Source organism: Homarus americanus, unplaced genomic scaffold (genome assembly GCF_018991925.1).
Source record: "Homarus americanus isolate GMGI-L3 unplaced genomic scaffold, GMGI_Hamer_2.0 scaffold36734, whole genome shotgun sequence".
NCBI classification, from domain to species: Eukaryota; Metazoa; Arthropoda; class Malacostraca; order Decapoda; family Nephropidae; genus Homarus; species Homarus americanus.
Genome location: NW_024733126.1, coordinates 14,821,184 through 14,827,183, shown reverse-complemented (window position 1 = coordinate 14,827,183; position 6,000 = coordinate 14,821,184). Strand labels below are relative to the sequence as shown.

Sequence of the window (6,000 nt, the reverse complement as noted above, 5' to 3'; positions counted from 1 at the left end):
TTCGTGGTTACTGGCCGCTGTACCCTTACGTCATTGTCACCTCAAATTAAGTACAATTTGTAGATTGAAACCACCAGTGTGTTCGTGTGAGCACTATGGGGATAATAGAGTGAGAAGGTGGAGACTGTGCGGCTTTATTCCAGTTCTAACATTTACCAGGAGACAAAAGCGAGATTTAAAGAAGCACGATAGAAAATATATTAACAAAATATGACAGCAATAGAGGAAAATCACACTCACACAATGACAAAATATAAACGTTAAAAAGAGAATATCGCCCTCAAAATATAAATACAAGGCGGGCGAGAGCAGCGCCACCAGGAGCATCATACGCCAGAGGCCCCGTACACTGTGGTCATGACATGGTGCCAGGCACTCTGGGGCCAGTCTGGCGTCTGGCACTGAGAGAGGCACTCTCCCTCGCCACCCCTCACTCCTTACAGAATAACGTGCGTTGTCGTCCCAATCCCGCCCGGAAAAATCTGCGTTTTCATTCCCAAAGCTTCATGTGTTAAATTGATCTCCACCTGAGGGATACGAACTCGTTTCGTAGTTACGGTAAACTCTGAAAAGTGTAATTTTGATGTTAGTTTGACATATGGGTGCGCCTTTCAATCCCAGGTTATTGAAACAAAAATAATGAAGGACCAACTTAAGATAGTCCGGGCTCTTGTTCATAATATCAGCAACATGGGTGTTAAAGAATAAATAAAATCACGATGTTGTAGTGCTCTCTGTTGACTCACAGTTGTCGATCTGTGGGTTGTCTTGCCTGGCTCTGATGGTTTACCCGAGGAATGAAATATATTATGGCCAGTAAAATTATCACGGCGAATTTCCGTCAAGATATTAGTTTTTACCAATTTCAGACCATTTAAAACTTTCTTAAAGTATCATTCTTTGAAATTTTACCAATATATTTAAAATTTTTAGGTGGTTTTTATGGGTGTGTTGAAATATAAGTTACAGTAGAGTAAAATCATCTCCAAATCTTAAAATTTTAGTTGTAATGAAGTCAGAAAAGTTAATTAAAAACACACTTCGTAATTAACAACTCGAGGACAACACAAATGGTGACACTGGTGAAAAATATACTATATCTACAGAGTAAATAACATGACAAATCTATAGAATACGTTACACGAAAAGCCAGAACGCTTGAGAAATATCATTGAGAACACACAAAGCAAACTAACTACAGAACCGTTCGTGCGTATCAAATAATCTTACATTCATAATTATAACATTACATAACGATATTTTTTGGGGGAAAACTCGCGATAAATTTTGACAACCATTTCATTATCAATATTTCAATTTCATTCAAGTAATCAGACTCACTAACTTGTTGCTGTTCAGTGATAAGATTCCGGGTTACGAGACCAGTGCACGAGACCAGAGTTGCTACGATACTGTATCTGAAGACGGACGATGTGGGTTCAAGTTATAATGTGTACTGTGAAACCCCAAAATCACTGTTATGTCAAGTTTGGATTTTGAGCTGAAATCTAATGTTCCCAAGGGTCAGTTCAAAGTTGGTATGACACTGATTTTTGGTACCCAGAGACATATTTAAATGCCTTCTGTGCACACACACTCACACAGAGAGAAGGACCAAAAAACGGTATGCTCTGAACCCTTGAACTGAATGACTCGTCGAGACAAATCCAGGAAGAAGTGAGGCAGAGACCTCGTGTGTTCCGCCAGCCTGACATACTGACAGTGACACACTCGGTCATCTGATTACTGTCACCCTCGACACTGACTGCACCCGATTAAGAACTCTTCATAAAAATATGATACAAGTGGCTTAATACCAACGAAGAGTATTAGGTGAATGAAAAAATAAATAAAATGATGTAATGCGAGTGAAATTTAATGTCTTATCGAAAGTAATATTAAGCAAGACCAGGAAATATTATAATTTTTATTTAATAGCAGGTTCATCTTTAGTCTTGGTGATGACTGTTGAATTATAAAGAAAAACAATTTGATATTTTACAATAAAAAATTAACTTGAGAAACCACTTACAAAATTCACAGAGGCATTTACTTTCTCATTATTATCTAATGATAAAATGGAACATGTAAAATTTTCTCAGAGATCATATAAAGATACATGAAATAAAAAAAAGAAAACACACAGAAAGAAAGAATATTAAAAACAAATATACGATAACATTACTGGAAACGCAAGTGATGGAAGCTGGGTGCAGGCGACGTGCACGGTCAGTGTTGGGTTGGCGCCGCTGCTGCTGCTGTAGAGGAGACTGAGCCTTGTGGTACCTACACTTAAGGTTTACTCTACCCCTCATGCTGCTCACCCTCCACATCTCACAGGTAAGTCAGCTCACGTATACTTTTATAATTAATTAGTATCTTCGCTTGGCTTCAGGTGTGATTGGTTTTGTTTGTTGGTCTTGTGGTGGGTCCAGACTCACAAAAACTGTGCTACCCCTCTACTCACGTTTACTATGACGTGTTTTTAAGGGCGAGTAGTGACTTTCTTTTGTTTACGCGTCAACCTGAGCAAGTGATCTTCCCCAAAAATTTACTATTTTAGAAAGTAATTCTTCAAGCAGTCCCGTCATATTTCACCAGGAAGTCAGGCATAATAATGATACATCGATGACTTATCTTATTTGAATATTAAGTACGTACAGTAATACCCGATTAAATCATGCCTCACATGACCTTATAGTTTCAAGTGGTAAATTAAATGAAAAACAAGAACCTAAAAATACTCATCAGGTACAAATTCCACGTGGAGTAAAAATTTTGTACGAATTAATATTAAAAATAATAATACGAAATGTTAAAATTTTTGTAAACGAAATTCACTTTCAGTGCAATAAATGTTTTCTTAGAATCTTTCATGTTATATTGTGAGTTACGGGAGGAAAGTAAACTGTAAATCGTATATTATTATATTTTATACGTTGATGTTGTCAGAATTTCTTTTAAATTATTTTATGATTGTAAACTAAAGTGTGAACGGATTTCAGAATTAAAAGTAGATGCTAATTATAGTAGTTAAAATCTTTTACTTTTTGTGTTGAGGTGTGACCACAGCTTCAAATGTCAAATAGATGTTACAGCCACAGTTAATCATAATGCATGAAATAATTCTCGACTTATCAATGACATTAAACAAGTGTACGACGAACAAGAAACGACAAAAAAGTAAATATGTTAAACATTACTAAACCGAACGGATGGACCCAGGAGCAGAGGACTTTCTCTTCCAGCCGACACTACAGTACACTAAGCCCTTGATCATCTTCACTTCCCAAACGGTAAAGTTAAGTACTCCCTCCCAGAAATGTATTGAAGTGGGATTTCTCGTGAGTGAGAATCAGCGACCATTATGAGCGTTGGATCCACTCAGCCGTTGTACTTCCTTGTAACTTTTTTGTTTGCCAATAAATAAATTAATAAAATATGTATAGAAGACAAGACGATATATCCGAGAACGGTTATGGTCCATTACTATATTTGTTCACATTGTAGGTAAAAAATTCTCACATATAGGAAAGAGAGAAATCCACGTAGACTTGCCATCATTCACTACCTGTACACGCTCCCCCCCCCCGTCTCTTGTTGACCTTCTGGGAACACGACGCCCCCTGCAAGTCGCTCACAGAACTATAAGGGTATTCTGCGTAAAGTTTCTAGGCGAGTGTGTTTGTTGACGCAGAACCGCAGCCACACAGGTGCGGAGGCTACGATTCACAACTCAGATTCTCAATGATTTCTTACGTCACATTTTCCGCAAACTTGAGCATTGAGGGAACTCGCTTATCTCATTCACTGAAGCTATATGCCAGAGACCTATTCGACAAAAAGACGTAAAAACATCTACCGAGAGTGTTAACTAGATTCGTTCTCTTATTAAAAGATGAGGAAAATATGTTCACGTAAGTCTTTAGAATCAGAATCGGGTTGACAGCCAGTGGGAGCATCAACACATGCAGCTGTAGTACTTGTTTACACGAGACATGACCACCCGCCATGCAACTACTGACAGGTCCCACCATTAAACTGCCAGGAGGTGAAGTTTTAAGGTTAAACAGGAAGCAAATCGAATGGGTTTACGATCAAACAAGGATTAAAAACAGCAAAGCGATTGAAACTTACATGGTCATATGGGAGAAGATAAAACTAGAATCGCCGACATTCACAAGGAAATGTAATATTTCTCCTCCATTTCACCTCATTTCAGAATAGCCCAAAATACAGTATACACTTCCAGAGAGAATGATTGTCAAGTCATGGCAGGGATAAGAGGCTAACTATGTAGTTCAAAGACATCGCTATTATTAAGATTAGTGTCCGCTCGAGCTTAAACATTATTTGGTTAAAACAAGTGGACGTGCTCTCGGCTCTTAAATCATCCCGAAAGTACAACAAATGACAATCGAATTTCAATGTATATAAATGTATAGTAACAATAGCCCCAGCTTCTCTTGCTTTGACAATATATTTTAGTAACCTATAACTCTTGCTAAGGCAAAATAAAAAATTCTACACGTCTAAATTAATGTATGAGGATTGTCACAGGGAATCTTTATGATAGTACTGGTTTATAACGGAATAATTGGGAGAAACATAAATTCGGCAATTTTCCGCGATTCTTCCTCTTGCAATATCAACAAAATAGTAGTGACATTGCAAATCAGTCTTGTTCTGTCTCTGAAGGCCTCCACAAGGTATCTGTGCAGTCACGTCTGGATTGGGTCAGAATAGAATGAAGCAGCCGGCCCATCTGCCCGGAATTAAGATGTGTCCTCAGTCGGCTTTGAACTTAATGCAGCTTGCTATTCTCTGTCTTGTGAGGCATTACTGTTAGAATGGTTTTTATATCGTTTTATGTGTATGTCTGTCTTCGATTTCCCCGAGGCTTGTTTTTTTTGGGGGAGCCACATAAACCAGGGATATTAATTTCTACTTTTCGAGTCTGATGTGGCCTGGGATTAGAATTCCTTATAGCTCTGACACCTTCTTGAACTTGTAGATACCGTACACATCAGAGTCTACCTGCAGCTTGTAGACTCGCCGTGGCTCGAAGACTCCCGAGGTACTTTGATCTTCGTGAAGGTAGGAGTTTTCTATGGTTTAGTTTATCCTTTGCTTATAACTCTGAGATCTTGAACTTCTTCCTCCATAGTTTAAAATTTACTGGCTTGGGGATCACATCGTCTGAAGAGCCCCCCCTCCCCGGTGCTTTGAAGGAGTTCTGTCATGTTGGAGTATATTTCTTTGGCTTGGAAACGAACATACTAAATCCCTGTTGTAGCTTGTGGAGCTCTCTAAGGCTTCAGGATCTCTTTGTGGTTGGAGTACTCGTCACCACTTACAAAAAAAAAAAAATGCGTGGCTTTTATAATCATTCTCGTGTCGGGGGAATATCCTTGTATACTTAGGTGGGAATGAAGTAGGTGTTGGTGTATACAAGTAGACAGGTGTATCTGGCCGACGATGGAGGTGTGAGACCAACGGACCCCCTGTGATGTAAACACTACCCCTTAACCTGCCTCCCAAGTTTATTCCTATATCACTGTGTGGAGTCACTTTGCTCTGAATCCAAGCTATGTTGTCTCAAAGAAGGGCGTGTTATTGTTATGTCTGGTGGCTTAAACCGGTACCTTACACATCTAATCATCAACACCTCACCGAGACAGTGGTAAAGTAGATACTATCATAACAAATTCACTAAGCTTTTCTAACTACTCGTACATAACTGGTTGTGAGGAGATGCCTAAACACTAAACCAATTAATAAATCCTCTCTGAATGGCTACACAACGTCGAAATGGGATATAAAGGCGATGGTGTGTGTGTGTGTGTGTGTGTGTGTGTGTGTGTGTGTGTGTGTGCAGCTGGATGGACTATGTTGAAGCAAACGTTACAGTTAAAGTCAGATCTTGTACCAGCTTTTAATTAGGTAACCTGTACCAAACGGATGATATTTACGGTGAAAGCTGCTGTTTACAATCTTCAG

At 38.9% G+C, this 6,000-nt stretch overlaps 1 protein-coding gene across 5 annotated transcripts in view; it reads left to right on the top strand.

The window, feature by feature from the left end:
* Nucleotides 1–332: 332 nt before the first annotated feature.
* Nucleotides 333–6,000, top strand: part of LOC121869379 — a 61,125-nt gene continuing 55,457 nt past the window's right edge. For 2 of the 5 annotated variants that reach the window (XM_042370731.1, XM_042370732.1), the window contains exon 1: nt 1,943–2,340. The gene's annotated coding sequence lies outside the window, so the exon portion shown is untranslated. Of the gene's footprint in view, nt 450–1,938; nt 2,341–6,000 lie in introns of those variants that run through there. The other 3 variants (XM_042370729.1, XM_042370728.1, XM_042370730.1) reach the window with 3 other exon arrangements.